The sequence below is a fragment of the Nelumbo lutea genome, chromosome 3 (genome assembly GCF_056320005.1).
Source record: "Nelumbo lutea isolate HS-2025 chromosome 3, American lotus-T2T, whole genome shotgun sequence".
Lineage (NCBI taxonomy): Eukaryota > Viridiplantae > Streptophyta > Magnoliopsida > Proteales > Nelumbonaceae > Nelumbo > Nelumbo lutea.
This window is the reverse complement of record NC_142686.1, coordinates 58,743,908-58,761,713: the sequence shown is the minus strand read 5'-3', so window position 1 is coordinate 58,761,713 and position 17,806 is coordinate 58,743,908.

Here is a 17,806-nt window from a genome sequence, read left to right as displayed (position 1 = left end):
GTCTAGTGTTTCCACATCAGTCAAGGCCTATTCTAAGATCATCGAATTGACGTCTCAATCTAGGGGACATGAAGCAACCCCTTAGTAAAGTGGCATATTGAGCTAAAAAAAGAATTTGCTTAGTTTTCTGATTTGTCCAATTGTAATTGCTTTTAGTTCCACCAAACACGTTTTTAATACATTTAAGGAAGAAAATGTTGAAACATGAGTAGTCATTGTTTTCCTAACCCTTTTTTTTTTTTCATTTTTTTCTACAAGATCACATGCTAATTGGAGCTGGTGAGACAAAATAGAATTATTTATGTCTGATCAAGTATTTAATTTAAGTAACGTTAAGTCTGTGTTATATATATATATATATATATATATATATATATATATATATATATATATATATATATATTAAAGGAAGTTCTTTGGGTTACATCCCTCATCATTCAGACATATAGCATTCTCATTTTTTTGAAAATTTAGACATATGTCATTTTTTGAGTAGTTGCTGTTAAACCCCACAACCAACTACGACCATTGTAACCTTCTCATTTTCTGGAAAGCTAGACACGTGGCATTTTCTAAGAATTTGTTGTTAAAGCTCACAACCCACTACCATCATTCAAACTAGTGGCATCCTATTGATTCAAGAAATACCACCTAGGGGAAAGTTGCCAATACTTGAATGGGACAAAAATGCCCCTTTTAATAATAATTTTTTTATGGTTAAAATGGTCTTACTTTATTTACATGAGAAATAAAAAAGCATTGGTAAATGCACTTACCTGTGTAAGTGTTTCGTAGGGTAAGTAACTTACCAAAAAGCGAACAGGACCTAAGTTCATCCTACTTTTTTTTTTTTTATAAGTATACAAAGTTCAACCAACTTAACAACATGATTTGTGTAGTAAGCTGGGTTTTTACTTAAATAACACTATGGAGAAAATAAAGAAACTTATTTTTTCAATTGATAAAAAAATGCACAATGGGGTTAATGGGCATAACCTTAGAAATTAGGAAAATTAGTGCATGGATTTCACTGCACTATACTTGATTGACAAAGGAAATTGAAATCATACGTTTTTCTGGTCATATTTCTTTTTATTTATTAATTCAAGGATTAAGGTATTGATATGACACTCCCGATATGGGGCATATCGTATCCGTATCCATGATCATGTATATAGGATACGCTACAACTAGATACGTATCCTATGATTCGTGAGTATCAGTACGATGCGCCTCTATTTCGGGTCATATCGTATCGTATCGATGGATACGGTCCGATACACACCAATATGGAGGTGTATTTGTGTCTAATTTGACAAAATTGTACATTGAGTGCTTTTGGATTATTTTTCATCTTTAATACAAGTTAAAAAATAGTATTAGGAAAACTGAAATAAATATTTTAAGATTTATTTTTTCTAAAACATTAAAAAAAACTAAAAATTATAAAAATAATATATTTCATCTACCATAGATGATTTGTATATTTTATTTTACACATAATTATATGTTAAAAATGAAAACATATTATTTGAAAAAATAGAGTTATTATATAAAAATACTAAATAAATAAAATTTCCCAACAAAATTAATGGAAAACAGAAAATTATAATTACAAAAACTAAACCAAATAATTGAAGATTTAATTTTCCCAAAAAAATTAATAAAAACTGAAAATTAAATATAATTTATTTTATCTACCTTAAATGATTTATTTTTTTTGTTTTACAATTATGTGTAAAATAAAAATATTATATGTTAAAAATTAAAATATATTTAATATTTAAAAAGTTGTTATTTAAATGAAATACTAAATTAATAAATATTCCCAAAAATTAATAAAAATTGAAAATTATAATTATAAAATTGAAAGAGTGATAATTGTTGTACAATGTTTGAATGTTCTAGAGTCTCGGTATTGCTTATTGTAATATTTCTCTTCATATAATCTATTGGAGTATGTATTTTTCATGTGTTTATATCTTGTTCAAAGATAATTCAGCTTTTGGTTTAATGTGACTAATGTATTTATGTGATTTGTATGCATTTCACTAGTGTATCTAAGTACTTCTATATCTTTCGTTCGTATCCATGCATTTCCAAAGTGTATCTATATTGATATCCGTATCTGATTTATCAAATACGATATCCAATACCGATGTATCTAGTTCAAGTGATGATAACAACACAACCTATTTTTAATCTGGTCAATTAAGGCTGCATTTGGCATTTTTATTTTAGGCTTAGTTTGGAAGGAGTATAAATATAAAAATGTAGAATGCAAAACTTTATATTTTGTATTATTTTGTATATATTTTTACTGTACATATTTGTATTCATAATCTTATCAAACTGAGCCTTAAGGACTTATCTCCTTTTGTGGTTAAAATGCCCCTATGAACACTGAATTTTTATTGTAGAAAGGAGATAAGTCCTTAAAATAAAGAATGCCAAATTCAGCATACGAGTAAAAAATTGTACAAATTTAAAAGATAAAAACCATTAGATCTGAAAGGATCACAAATTGATGGATTTATGGGTTGGTGAATTAACAAAGTGTAAAACTCCTACAACCAGATGTATCTAGTTTAAGTAGTGATAACCAAGGTTCAAAATATCGATACGTATCGTATCGGGAGCTTCCCGATGCGCCTCTACAGAGGGTGTATCGAGGTTTTGACCAGTTCAGAGGGTGGACAGACCTTAAACCGGCCCTTCTAAACCGGATTTAAAAAAGAAAAAGTCACCAATACTGCCCGATACACCTTTACCAGTGTATCAATATTTTGGTGATAACAAAACAGCCTAAAAGAATCTGATCAATAAGGATGCATTTGGCATTCCTTATTTTAAGGACTTATCTCTTTTTTGTGGTTAAAATGCCCTAGTGAACATTGAATTTTTTTAACCGTAAAATGGAGACAAATCCTTAAAATAAGGAATGCCAAATGCAACATAAGAGTAAAAATGTAAGATAAAACTTAGATAACATCTAAATCTGCAATCAATTCTCTCTCATATTAAAATGGGGATCACATCATCTTTCTTCCTGTTTCACTTGCACACAAATAACCCTCCTTGCACCTTCATATAAGGTGAGGGTCACATTATTTTACTCCTCACAAAATATAAGACCAAGTCAAAACTGTTACACTCAGCCAATTTCCGCTCCCAAGCATTTACACCAGTGCAAATTAAATTCATACCATAAACATGTTGAGCCTAGACCTGTTCATGGGCCAGGTGGCCCAACGGGCCAGCCCAGCCCCCGGACGGGTTTGAATGTGGTTATAGGCCCGCAGGCCTAAATTCGGGCCAAAAAGCCCAGCTTACAATAAATTTGAGCCGTGCTCGGGTTTTGTCAAAATAGCTCGGCCCGACCTAATATTAGACTTAAAGTGAGTAATGTGATTATGTCCATTTGAATAAATTTTTTGACTTAAGAATATTAAATTGTGTTTTAAAAAATAAAAGAAAGGGGAAAAATCCATCATGTAGGCCCATTGTTAATTTAAATAGGAAAAAAAACTATCTGAATTTTTAATTCTAATTTGAATAGGGAAATTTGTTTTTTTTATTAGGTCAAGCTTCAGGCTCGGGCTCGGGCTTTTTATCAGGGCCGGGCTCGGGCCCAAGTTATAGGCCCATTGGTTGGGCCGGGCTCGGGCTCGGGCCTAGCATATTTCCCTTAATGACAAGTGAAAGCTCGGTCCGAGCCCGGCCCGGCCCGACCCATGAACAGGTCCAGTTGAGCCTAAGGATCCAAATTGTAATCTAATCTAAGTGCTTAAGATGGATCGAACTAAAGATACAAATTATAATATCTTATGATGATTCGAGTCTGGTTTAAAATTACTACTAAAACATGATGAAGGTTTATGTAATCCCTTTCATACTCCCTCTAAATGGTGGATCTGTAAATCTGTAAATGCTTTCCTAATATTCTAGGGTGATCTTTCTTAGCTGGTTAGCCCGATGCGACCAAAACCCTCCCGTAAATTTTGATAAATACCACCTGATTGGTTGTCATTTTTATGATACCAGTTTATTGGTTACAAGGTTTTCCGGTATCATAGTTCAACTCATCGTATTAAGCATAACTTATGTTTTATATATAAGTTTTCTCTGGGTGTGGGCTGGCTTGGGCCTAGGGCTACGTTAAGCCCTAAGCTCCTTCCTTCTATTCTAGGTGCTAAGCATGGCCCAATCTGTGATAAACCCTAATATGTTAAGCATTTTTTTTTGGGAAAATTCCCGATTAGTACCATGTACTTTGTGTCTAGTGCCACTTTGGTCTCCGAACTTTCAAAACATGACAATTCGGTACCTATCATTAATCAGCAGTTAACATGCCGTTAAGTGATACTTAAAAATGATACAATGCCCTTTAAGTGTCATTTAATTTTCTTTATCAAACATCTAAATATTGAAAAAAAAGAAAATAACAGTCCCAAATAATTATTTCTTCCATTTAAGAAAGTTGAGGTACTAATCAGGAATTTTTCCTTTTTTTTTTCTTATTTGCTGTGAGAATGCGGCTTTTGTGCCCCATAGGGGAGGGACACCCTAGACCTAGTTAGAGGTTTAGTGTAATAGGGTGCATGTGGGTGCTCACTAGCACTACATAGGAAGGTTGCCATTTCACGCATTTTGTCAAAAGTGATGGATGCCCACGATAGTATGTATTCACTTACTATATATATATATATATATATATATATAGGCTTTTCATGCATTTGAGTTTATACGATGTTGAAAAGCAACCCTAACCCCAAAGGAGCCTTAAGGTTCAGAGTCAATCCATCAAATCTTGATCATCCCACAAAATTATGAAAGGGGATATTGATTCTAGTTGGCATTAAACCATGGTTTTGAAAATGGATGGTCAGACTGATTCACTTAGGAATCGGTCAGGTAAACTGGTTCTGTTTCACCCTAAAATCATTTTTTGGCAAAAATCATTGATTTGATCAATGATCCACTAATCCGGGAGGTCAAACTTCAAACTGTACGTAGACAATGGTTTTTGACTATTTTTTGTTTTATTTATTTATTTATTTTTAAATTAGAACTAACTATCTGTTTGAATCAGATGGTCGGATTGTTCAACCCAGGAATCGGTCCCTAAAATAATCCCGTGTCTGGTCTGGTTTTTAAAACCTTCATTAAACAGAACATAATGGCAATGGCAAAACAGAATTCATGTTAAGTGTAGCAGATCTCATATAATTGGGATGATGATGATGATGGCCATTGCTTCTCTAGTACACAAGTTGTCATCTTGCAGTGCAATATTTAGTGCAATAGAGCTAGCTTCTTGTATTACTTTAAAAGACAGGGCATTAATTTCATGAAAATCACAAACTGCTAATAATTGAAACTAATCAACCAACATCATAGACTTTTTTTAGAGAGAATTGATGTAGGAGGAAGGTGGTGCAAATTATGCATCAGTTTTTGGGACGTAAAACTTGCATTGCCGGTGAGTGCAAATTTGACAAAAATCAGGTAGGAGTGCAAATCACAGTTAGAGAAACAGATGCAAAACTGAAGTGGGTACAATATTGGTATCTGAGTCAGATTTGCACCTGCATCTATATCTATCTATACTAAGTGTCAATGAGGTGTAGATTCTGGATTTTTTTATTAAAATACTCCTATTTTTTAATTTGATTTGTCTTTATTATCTGGTCAAAAAATGTAATTTGAATTACTATTTTTATTAAATTCATTCTCTTCCTTCTCATTAAGTCTTATATTTATATTTCCTTTCACTAAATCCTAATATCTAAGGTACATTAAATAGATGGACACTGTGGACTTTTCTTGAGTAAAACATCCCTCCTTATAAATTTGGTCCCTCTGTAACTTTGTTGGCTACTTTCCACTTCATTCAATTCCCTCTCAGTAAAATGTTGACTCCCATTCTCTCTCCTTAGATGCTTTATTTAAAGTATTCTTTTTATCACCAAAAAAATTATACTAATTAAAGTTATGTTTAATATATTTAATAATATAAATTGAAACATGTGTTCAAAACCAAAATGATGAAAAATAAACCACCCATTTTGTCTTGTTGGCAAGTAAGTAGTTCAACAATGTTCAAACCGAACAGGCATCGACCCAAAAAAGGGAGAGAGGTTCATGGGTAAAAGGTTCAACTGGGGTCATGTGTGTGTGTCAAAAAATGTAATTTGAATTACTACTTTATATAAAAGATAATGAAGGTAAGAGGAAGGTCTGTTTGTTTGGGAATGAGGTAAGAAGTAGGATGATGTGATTCCCATGTTATATGAAAGAGAGGGCTTTGACTATAATGCCAGGAAGATATGATACCAGAAAAACTTATAATCAATCAACCGACATCATAAAAGTCTTAACCAATGAGGATTTTTTTATCAAAATTTTAGTATCATATCTGATGCAGTACAATCTAAGCACTCCTAACTGGTTGAGACTTGGCTCCTAGCTGTGACGGACAACACCTGAGAGGAAGAGGGAGGTGAAGGGTTCCCGGGGAGCTCTCCCAGCGGGAACACTCCGATGGCTAAGTTAGAACTCAGAGGAAACTCAAAGAAGACATAGAGAGTTAAGAATGCTGAAAGTGCTAGCTTCAATACCTTTGCTTTGTGAGGGTCAAGGTCCTTTTATACCGGAGCTCGATCACATCAGGCGCAACCACCACTACCCTAGCTGTTACTGCCAGGGCTGGGGTGGCAGGTACAGGCTGCTACCACAAGGTACGGACTTGTCAGGCATGCCATGCTTTTCAGAGACGGTAGGCAGAATACCGCCTAGTAAGGGATGCGGGCACTACCACCTGGGGCAGGTTTGCCTTGCACTAAGTGCCAAGGTATGCCGGGGTGCTCGCACTGGAGGCAAGCCTTAAGCAAGTACAAACAGGAGTCTTAACGGTGCTGTTCCGAGGTGTTTCTCCCTCGGGACACTTAGCCAAAAGCTAGGGTGCTCCCTTCTTAGGAAGGGAGAGCTCGGGTCTCAAGAGGAGATCAGGTCCCTTTGCATGGGAGGGGGGGGGGGGGAGCTCAGGGTGCTCCACCCTCAGGCTCGGGGCGAGCTGGGCCTTTCTTCTCATTGAGCTGTCACACCCGCCGAGTCGTTTGGTCAGGTCTCGGCGAGCTCGCTACGCCTAGTTGTGGCCAGGCTGTCGCGCTGAGTTGTCACTTATGCTAGGTCATATACACGTGTCCCCGTACTATGAAGTCGGGCCAAATCACCCTACATCAATTGCCCCCCACTCCCCATGCTAGGGGTTCTAACCCAGCACTGGGAGTCCGCAGTCTGCCGGGTGGATTTGGCTCGAGTCCTGAGCTTTCGTACTCACCCATAACCTGATTGACCACGAGCTGGGAATCGCTGTGGAGGATAATGTGTTTGGCTTTCACTTCCTTTGCCAGATTTAGCCCGACTAGTAGCACCTCATACTTTGCTTCGTTGTTGGATGCCGCGAACTCAAAGCGTAGTGCGTACTCCAGTTTCACACCACTTGGCCCATACAGAACGATCCCAGCTCCGCCGCCCTATCGGTTTGACAAGCCATCTACGTGAAGGATCTAGGGTTCCTCGTCCCAGTTCGTGCTCAGCCTAACTAGGAGGGAGGTCGCGCTAGTTGCTACTTCACAACGCTTGAGCTCAATCAGCCCGGGAACCCTAGGCTCACCTACACTGGGGGCCTCGTGTTCAATTGACCTGTGGACTTTGGAGCTAAAGGTGCATTTTGTGATGAAGCCTGCTAAGGCCTGGGCCTTGATAGCAATTCACGACTTATACTGGAGTTCATATTCACTGAGCTCGATGGCCCACTTTGTCAGCCTTCCCGAGACTTCGGGCTTGAGCAATACTTGCCTCAGAGGTTTGTTGGTAAGGACAATGATGGTGTGAGCTTGGAAGTACGGGCAGAGCTTTCGGGCTGCTATAACCAGTAAATAGGCAAACTTTTCTATCTCTGGGTACCTTGTCTCTGCTCCCTATAACACTTTACTAACATAATAGACAGGTCGTTGGACCCGATCTATTTCTCTTATTAGTACCGAGCTGACCACCTCGTCACTTGCCAAGAGGTATATCTCTAAAACATCACCCTCTTTGGGTCGGGTTAAGACTGGGATGCTGGCGAGGTGCTTTTTGAGCTCGTCAAATGCAGGCTGGCACTCTTCGGTCCATTTGAAATCTTTGCTCTTTATGGCCTTAAAGAAGGGCAGGCAGCAATCTGCTGACTTGGACATGAAGCAGTTCAAGGCGGCTAACTGACCGTTCAACTTTCGAACCTCCTTTAATTTTCGGGGTGGTCTCATTTTTAGGATGGCTTTGATTTTATCTGGGTTGGCCTCAATGCCTCGCCGATTAATGATGTACCCTAGGAATTTACCCAAGGCGACACCGAAGACACACTTGTTTGGATTTAGTTTCATATTAAATCTACGCAAAATTTCAAAAACATAATGTAAATCTTGTATTAAATCATGTGAAAATTGGGTTTTGACGACCATATAATCTACATAACACTCTATTTTTTTTGCCAATTAGTGGCTTAAATAGTTTGTTTACAAGTCTTTGAAAAGTGGCTCTAGCGTTTTTCAACCCGAAGGGCATGACCTTGTAACAGTACAGGCCGAACTCGGTTATGAAAGCAGTTTTCTTTTCATCAGTTGGGTCCATCCTAATCTGATTGTAGCCCGAATAGGCGTCCAGGAAGCTCAACAACTCGTGCCCCAAGGTCGCATCCACTAGACGGTCGATCCTGGGAAGTGGGAAGCAGTCATTTGGGAATGCTCGGTTTAGGTCGGTGTAGTTGACGCATATGCGCAATTTACCGTTGGCCTTTTTCACCAGAACGGGGTTGGCCACCCAGCTCGGGTAATGAACCTCTCTGATAAAATTGGTTGCAAGGAGCTTCCCGACCTCCTCGTTGTCTGCCCTTCATCGCTCTGGGGCTAGGTTGCGTTTCTTCTATCTAATGGGCCTAACTACAGGATCAGTCTTGAACCTATGAGTTATAAAGCTGGGGTCTATGCTGGGCATTTTTGCCGTTGACCATGCAAAAACATCTAAATTTTCGAGTAAGAAACTTACCAGTTGAGACCACAGGGGTTCTTCAATAGAAGAGCCAATCTGAAGTACTCAAGTTGGGTCCTCTGCCGAAGTCGAGATGGGGATGGTCTCTTCGGTAGGCATGGCTCGCTCCACGAACTACTCCGTGGGTCGCTCTAGCTCGAGGTCTTCTGCTACCTTGGCCTTTCCTTTGAGGGCGGCCACGTAGCACTTGTGGGACTCGAGCTTATCAACTCGCGTCACTCCGACTCCGAAGTCTGTAGTAAACTTCATTACCAGGTGGTAGGTGGAGACTGCTGCTCGTAAGGCATGAGTGATGGGCCGACCTACTATTGCGTTGTACGGGGAGGGGGTCGCGACCACTAGGAACTCGTGGCTGAGCCTTACCAAGGCCTGACCTCCTCACTGTTGAATCCTACAAGCGGAGTGTTTGCGGGCTTCAGATCGCTTTCCTGGAGTTGAAACTGATCGAAGGCTGCCTTGAAGAGAATATCTGCCGAGCTACCCAAGTCGACTAGGACGCTTCTGACCTCGAAGTTGTTGATCTTAATCTTTAAGACGAGCGCGCCATCATGGGGGCAATGGACTCCCCGCGCATTGTCTTCAGTGAAGAAGATTGGTTCCTTCATCCTTGGCCGCTTTGGGGGGTTAAGCTCTTCCCTAGCGGCCTCGCGGGCTGATGACCGAGCTGCTGCCAAAGTGCAGCCCGCAACAATTGATCCTCCGATAATTACATAGATGGTCCCCCGGACTGGTCTCTCATCGGGAGGCTGCCTTTGCGGCTGTTTTGCTTGTCTTCTGGACTCGGGAGCCTCTTTACTCTGCTCCCCATGCCGACTTGCTTTATTATTATTATTATTATGCTGTACAAAATTTCTTAGATGTCCACAACGAGTAAGTTCTTCTATCTTGTCGCGGAGGTTTTTACAATTTTTGGTACTATGACCGTGATCGTTATGAAAACTACAATATAAGTTTTTATTCCTAACATTGGGATCGACCTTAAGCCGAGGTGGCCACTTCACATATGGGGCATCCTTGATCGCCATGAGGATCTCGGCCCGCTTTGTGTTGAGGGGCATATAATCCATTTCTGTTGCTAGAGCTCGGAAAGGCTGAATTGGCTTTGCCCCCCGAGTTTGGTCCTTCTTCTTCTTGCTTTCACTTGAAGTCGGGGGCTCCGTTTCCCTTTTTCTTTTTTCAAGGGCCTACTCGCCCTTTTGGTTGATCTCCTCCTCTGTCCCTATGAACTGATCTACCAGTTCAAGGTACTCGGGGGAAGCGGTAAGAGAGTATTTGCAGGGAACAGAATTCTCTATTCTTGTAATCTCAGCTCTGAAGACAAGGATCTCTGGATTGCACGCATGTCTAAAGGCTGCCATCCCCTCCTTCTTTTATAATCTCAAAAGGATCAGCTCCTAATCCCATTAGTTGTTAACCCAAATCATATTTGGATTAGAAATCCCTTTAAGTGATAAGGGATAACCCTTATCTTATCTGCAGATTAGATCAACCATCTCCTAATCTAATTAGGAGGTTTCCATATCTAAATCTTATTTAGAACTTGGACTCTCTAAGTGGATAGGGTTTGGGCTCAATCATATCAGCTGATTCATCTCAGAATTCGCCCCTTAAGTGACTAATCAAATTAGCCCAGTTCGAAATGGGCTTAAGGCCCATTTAAGGTTATGTATTCATTTAGCCTTCCAATCTGCTGCCCAGTTGGGCTTCCTTGTATAGTGTGGGACCCTAACATTGATCTACACAACAACCACATGGGTTTGGCCCGGCCTTTGTTACAAGGCCTGGCCGAATACACTGTTATTGACAGTGCACCCCCTGAAACCCATTAGATGGGCTCTATGGGCCCAACACTTACCCTAAGTGGTCCCTAGGCCAAGCCACCTTGTAACACCCAGGGACTGTGGGCAGATGCAAGATTAGCCCATCATGTATTATCCTCAATGGTCTTACACTTAACCTCTCAGCCCATAATGATCATACACTGCCCGACAAGAGAGGACCTCTCCCTCGACTGCAAGGAACAGTGTTGCACTCTCTCTTGTATGGATCTCGGGAATTAAAACCTTTTGCAAACCTTTTAGAAACCATAATATATATACTTTTATATCTCATATAAAATATATTTTGCAAAACAAATCTCAACGATTGAAATTGGCTGCCGACAGTCTTGGTTTCCACCAGTGAGAGTGCATCCTCGATCATTACCTTTGTCCGACAAAGGGGCTGATCCTGTCACTATGATCACCCAGTGAGATGAATTCTCGGACTGTCCCAACATACCCAGGTTTTGACCCCTGCTAAGGATCTCACTGATTGGTACATCAAAGACAGCCCAATCCGACACCTAGTGCAGTATCATAATCAAGTCTAGGGGTCAGGTGTAACTTTCCAGTTTTGCCCATCAATCTCCAAGGTCCAGGGCAATACTGGAAATCTGGTCTAGTTCAAAGATTCAATTAATCCTACACTGTATGTGCCTAGGGTCTCACCCCGGCAGCTGAGACAAGCCACCCCAACCGACTTGGTGGCACCACAGTGTCAACCTTATCAAAATAGGTCTCCCCAGACCGACCCACTGGCTGTGAACATTCTAAACTAACACGAGTCTCATTAAGTGTCTAGTTTAAGGGTATTACATAGAAACATACCAAGGGAACATGAATCAAATATGCACTTTTATTCATTTACAATAAACTCATAAAGTACATCATTTTGATTGAAGCTAAGGGCATACAAAACTATCTAACAGGGAGGCCCCTGACCTAACTGCAGGCCGCGAGGCGGAGGTAGGGGGTCTTTCCTTCCTTCCATGGGATGATACTGAGGTCTCTCCTCGGCGGGAAGGAAGTTCACTTCGGCGGTGAGGCTTGGTTGGTTGCACAGTTGCATGCCGAGGAGGGAGTGAAGGAAACTGTTGCTGATACTGATATTGGGAAACTTGGTGCAACACTTGCTGCTGGTGGAATTGGAGTTGTTGGAACTGTTGCATTTGAGTTTGCATGGCTCGCATGCACTGCATCAGATCCTCAAGCTGACCTTGGTTGGCCACTGGAGGGAGGATGGCGGGTTCAACGAAGGTTGTTCCGACTGCAGAAGGTAGTGGAACAGTCATGGGTGCTACCGTCTGAGGCACATTCAGACTTGGAACCCCGTCCATAGAGAGGAGGACGGTGAACTACCTGATGCAGACGGTGGGTAGCTGGGGTTGATCTTCAAAGGTGTTCCAGCGTCCGGCGTTGCTGGAGGAAGCCATAGGTGTCGTCCGTACCCTTCATCTCCCTCTTCCTCTCAGGTGTCATCCGTCACAGCTAGGAGCCAAGTCTTGACCAGCTAGGAGTGCTCATATTGTGTTGCATCATTTGGTAATACTGATGAGTTCTTTGAAGAGAGTTGCACAGAAGTTAAGGAAAGCCTTTTGAAGCGTTTCCCATAAACGGTGCCAAATGATGCAACACAATATGAGCACTCCTAGCTGGTCAAGACTTGGCTCCTAGCTGTGACGGACGACACCTGAGAGGAAGAGGGAGATGAAGGGTTCTCAGGGAGTTCTCCCGGCGGGAACACTCCAATGGCTAAGTTAGAATTCTAAGGAAACTCAAAGAAGACACAGAGAGTTAAGAGTGTTGAAAGTGCTAGATTCAATACCTTTGCTTCGTGAGGGTTGGGGTCCTTTTATGCCAGAGCTTGGTCACATTAGGCGCAACCGCCACTACCCTATCCGTTACTGCTAGGGCTGGGGTGGCAGTACAGGCTGCTGTTGCAAGCTGCTACCATAGGGTACGGACTCGTCAGGCGTGCCATGCTTTTCAGAGACGTCAGGCAGAACGCCGCCTGGCAAGGGATGTGGGCACTGCCACCGGATCCGGTAGGTATGGATGTCAGGCAGATCTCCCCTGCAGTCTGCCGAGCTGCTATACACTGAACCACTTGGGGCAGGTTTGCCTTACACCGAGGTGCCGAGGTACGACAGGGTGCTCGCATTGGAGGTTAGCCTTAAGCAAGTATGAAAAGGAGTCTCGAGGTGTTTCTCCCTCGGGACACTTAGCCAAAACCTGGGGTGCTCCCTTTTTAGGAAGGGAGAGCTCGGGTCCCTTTGCACGGGGGGAGCTCGGGGTGCTCCACCCTTAGGCTCGGGGCGAGCTAGGCCTTGCTTCTTGGCAAGCTGTCACACACGCCGAGTCGTCTGGTTGAGCCTCGGCGAGCTAGCTACGCCTAGTTGTGGCCAGGCTGTTGCGCTGAGTTGTCACTTATGCCAGGTCATATACACGTGTCCCCGTACTACGAGTTTGGTCCAAATCGCCCTACATCAATATCTTTCCAGCATCATATACTTTTTCTGAGAGAGAATTGATGTAGGAGGAAGGTGGTGTAAATCATACATAATTTTTTGAGATGTAAAATTTGCATTGTCAATGAGTGCAAATGTGACAAAAATCAGGCAAGAGTGCAAATCACAGTTAGAAATGAACAGATGCAAAACTAAACTAGGTGCAATATTGGTATCTGACTCAGATTTGCACGACAAACAAATACATCTATATCCATCTATACGAAGTGTCAATGAGGTGTAGATTTTGGATTTTTTTTACTAAAATACCCTTATTTTTTAATTTGATTCATTTTTATTATGAGGTCAAAGACATAATTTGAATTACTACTTTTATTAAATTCATTCTATTCTCTCTCATTAAACCCTATATTTAAGGTATTAACTCTTATTTCCTCTCATTAAATTCAATATTTAAGGTGCATTAAATAGATGATCTTTGTGGACTTTTATTGAGTAAAACATCCCTCCTAATAAATTGGTATCATTCTAACTTTGTGAATGGACAATTTAATTTGAAGTACTATTAGTTTCCACTTCATTTAATTCCCTCTCATTAAGGTGTTAACTCTCATTCTCTCTCCTTAGATATTTTATTTAAAATATTTTTTATCACAAAAAAATTCTACTAATTAAAGCTATATTTAATATTTTTAATGATATAAAACCTATGTTCAAACCCAAAAGGAAAAATAAACCACCCTTTTGTCTTGGTGGCGGGTAAGTAGTTCAACCAATGTTAAAAAAAACAAACCAAGCATAGATGCAAAAAAGGGAGAGAGGTTCATGGGTCAAGCGTTCAATTGGGATCGAACCAGAGGTCAAACTAGAGGTCAAACCATGTATGTATGTATGAAATGATTATAAATTATATATTAGATTGTAGTATATTCAAATTATATAATTATATTCTTCTAGAACATATATTCTTACATTTTAGTTTCAATTTTTATATTAAAAATTAAAATTGGAGTCCAAAAAAGGAATTTTTAAAAAAATTAGTGGGACAAGGTGCCTTCATTCCCTCAAGAACAAGTAGATCTCAAAAAGTTACCCAACATAAAAAAAAAAAACGATCACTCCAATTGCACATCCAGGCACAACATTATGCATTTATATGCTAAAAAATTAAAAAAAAACTAGCTAGTTTTCTAAAATTGGGATTAGTTCATCAGTTTTCTAGTTCGACCATCCAGGTTGGTAGTCAGTTTTTTATCCAATCCGATTTGGGGTATGACTGAACCAGCCAGGGGCCCAAGTCTTGGTTCAATCGGCCCAACTAGCCAGTGTGGTTCAATTTTCTAGACATTGAGTTCAACCAACCACACCGAATGGGTCAACCAAAGGTCGCATAGTTAAATAATAAAATTTTAAAATAAATAAAAATATAAATATTATAAAATTAAAAAATTGTGAAAAAAATTAGGCACATCTCTAGTATTATATATTTATTGAATTAAACAACAATTAAGTATGACAAATAAGAAGTGTTTTTATTAGTGATGGAAATGGAATATAAGATTTAAAACTGACCCAAAAATCAAATATTTCAAATTCAAATTGTATATGGTTCAACCTTTTAAGTCAAATAGGTCAACCCATGTTGTCATGATTAAATAATAAAAATAAAAAAATAAATACACAAAAACTTATTAAACATATAGAAATTTTGTAAAACACAATTAAGTGCTTCTCTAATATTATCTATTCATCATATTAAACAAAAAAAAGTGTAATAACTAAGAATTATTTTTGTTAATGATAGAAATAGAATAAAAAAGTAAACTTCAATCACTTTTGCATTTAATTGGTGGTCAATGGCCCATGGAGATGCAAATTGGGTGGACTTAACTTGAGCCCGATTGACCCCGGCCCACAACTTTAGATAGGCTAGGTTGGATTTCACTTAGGCTCAAAAGTTTGGGCTTTTTATACTTTTCATCTTGGGCTTAAGCCTAACCCTTAGGTAGCCCAAGTCAAGCCTAACTATATACATATAATTATATCAAATTTTGTTGTGAGACTGATTTACAAATCCAAGTCTAAGCCTAACCCAAATGTAACAGGTCGAGCTTAACCTTGGTCTCGAGCCTTAGGCCCAATACATAGGGTTGGGCATAGGTCGAGTTTAAATTTAGCCCAACCAACTTGACTTGCACCATAATGGTCCAATCGTTTGGGTAAAATGGATCAACCAATGATGCCATAATTAATAATAAAAATTAAAACAATATAAAAAAATCTACACTTCAAAATATATAAAATTTGTGGAAAAACTTTGACATATTTAACATATAATAAATTTATCATATTAAACGAAGCTAAGTACGATAAACAAGAATTACTTTTAGAATTAATTATGAAAATGGAATAGAAAATTTAAAGTTGCCAAAAAATGAGATCTCTTTTTATTTCAACTCAAATAGGTTAACACTTGATCCATTTGTATTGGACTCACATTGGATTGGATCGGATAGAATCAAATCTAGTCCAAATGACACTATTCAGAGATGAAAACCCCCTACCACCTTTTTTTTGTACTCCTCGAGGCCTTAAAGATCCAAAAACAAACAACGATACCCCATCTCGAAACTCAAGGCCTAGGTTATGTTTCTTGCTATCATCTCAGTTTTTGCTTTGTCCTTCATTAGTCTCATCATCTTTCTTTCTCATCTCCGGTACCACTGACCCCACTCTGGCACCACCCCTTTCAATTTTGGCACTCCGCTGAAGCTGCCGAGGTTTTACTTCTAAGAGTGAGAGATACAGTTGATCACAAATTGATTTAGGTTGCGTTTGGCATTCTTGATTTTAAGGACTTATCTCCTTTTTGCCGTTATAACTTCAGTGTTCATAACAGCATTTTAACTACAAAAAGGAGATAAGTCCTTAAAATAAATAATGCCAAATGCAGCCTTAGTGATGCTAATTTGATTGAAAAAAATGGGTATGAGACTATGTATTAGGGTATTCTATGTGCTAGGAAGTCAATTGCTATGTAGGGGTGGCTACGAGCTGAGCTTCTCACGAGTTATTGGAGCTTGGGTCAACTTAGTTTAAACCAAGCTCCGAGCCAAACTCGAGCCTGATATATAGGTTTGTTTGCTAATCAAGTTGAGCTCAAGCACAGTGAAACTCGGCTCATTAGGCTCGCGAGCCTAATCAAGCCTATTATAATAAATAAATATTTTTTTATTATATACATACATACATATATATATATATATATATATAAATATATATAATAATATTTTATATATAATATTTTTATTTTCTATGTATAATAGTAAATGATTTTTATAATCCTTATTTTGTGTATGTAAAATAAAAATATTTTTTATATGTATAGTGATAAATAATTTTTATAATTCTTAATTTTTTATATATGAAATAAAAAATATTTTTATATATATAATTTTTATTTTTTAGAAAAAAATTGGCTTGCGGTCAAGTTTGAGTCAAGACAAACTCAAACTTGTGAGCTTTGAACCGAGTCAAGCTCAAGATTTGAACTTAAACTCGAGCCTAATACAATTTTATCAAGCCGAGATCGAATAGCTAAATATTTGACTCAACTCGACTCAAATCCACCCCTATTGCTATGAAGAAGTTGGATATATCATTGTTGCAATTGGATATGTTAGTTTCAAAATGTATTTCAGATTTTAGGTGATTTGACGTTGCTATTTGCTATTTCATCTTCGCTTGAAGTATTAGCAAAAGGTGTTTCAAAACGATTCAAAGGGTTTAAATGCCAACAACTACAGTGGAGACGTTTTAGAATTCTAAACTTTTATGTTTCTCATTCGCTATAAAATAAAAAAAAAAAATCAAAAATAAAAAAAGAGAAAAAATGATGAATGTCACATCAGACCATTCCGTTTTCATATATAAACTAGAGAATGACCCCTGTACTAAGTACAGGGTTACTAAATGTGTGTATAATTAGTTATCAAAAATTAAATGAAAAAAATTAATTTGGGTTTTGCTTTGTAATTGACAATCTATTCTAATCTATTTTATTTGAAACCCATTATTAATTTATGTTTTTTTATAATTTGATATTAGATAATAAATGAGATCTTATTGGTAAACAATAACCCAATTTATTTGGTATTTACTATTCATCTAATAAATCTATTTTGAGTTATTTATTTTTAAAATTTATATTAAGTTGCTTCTTAAAAGTTAAATCAAATTTATAATTAATAGAATGTAGATAAACATGTGTTAAACTAATAAATAACTATCTATTGAGAATGTTTAGGAGTGAAACTATCCACTTTTTGAATCATATTAATTGATATGGGAAAGTTATTTACTCACTTAAGATATTAAGTGATACCTTGGAAAATAAACTTTCCATTGTCCCCCTATAAATATGAA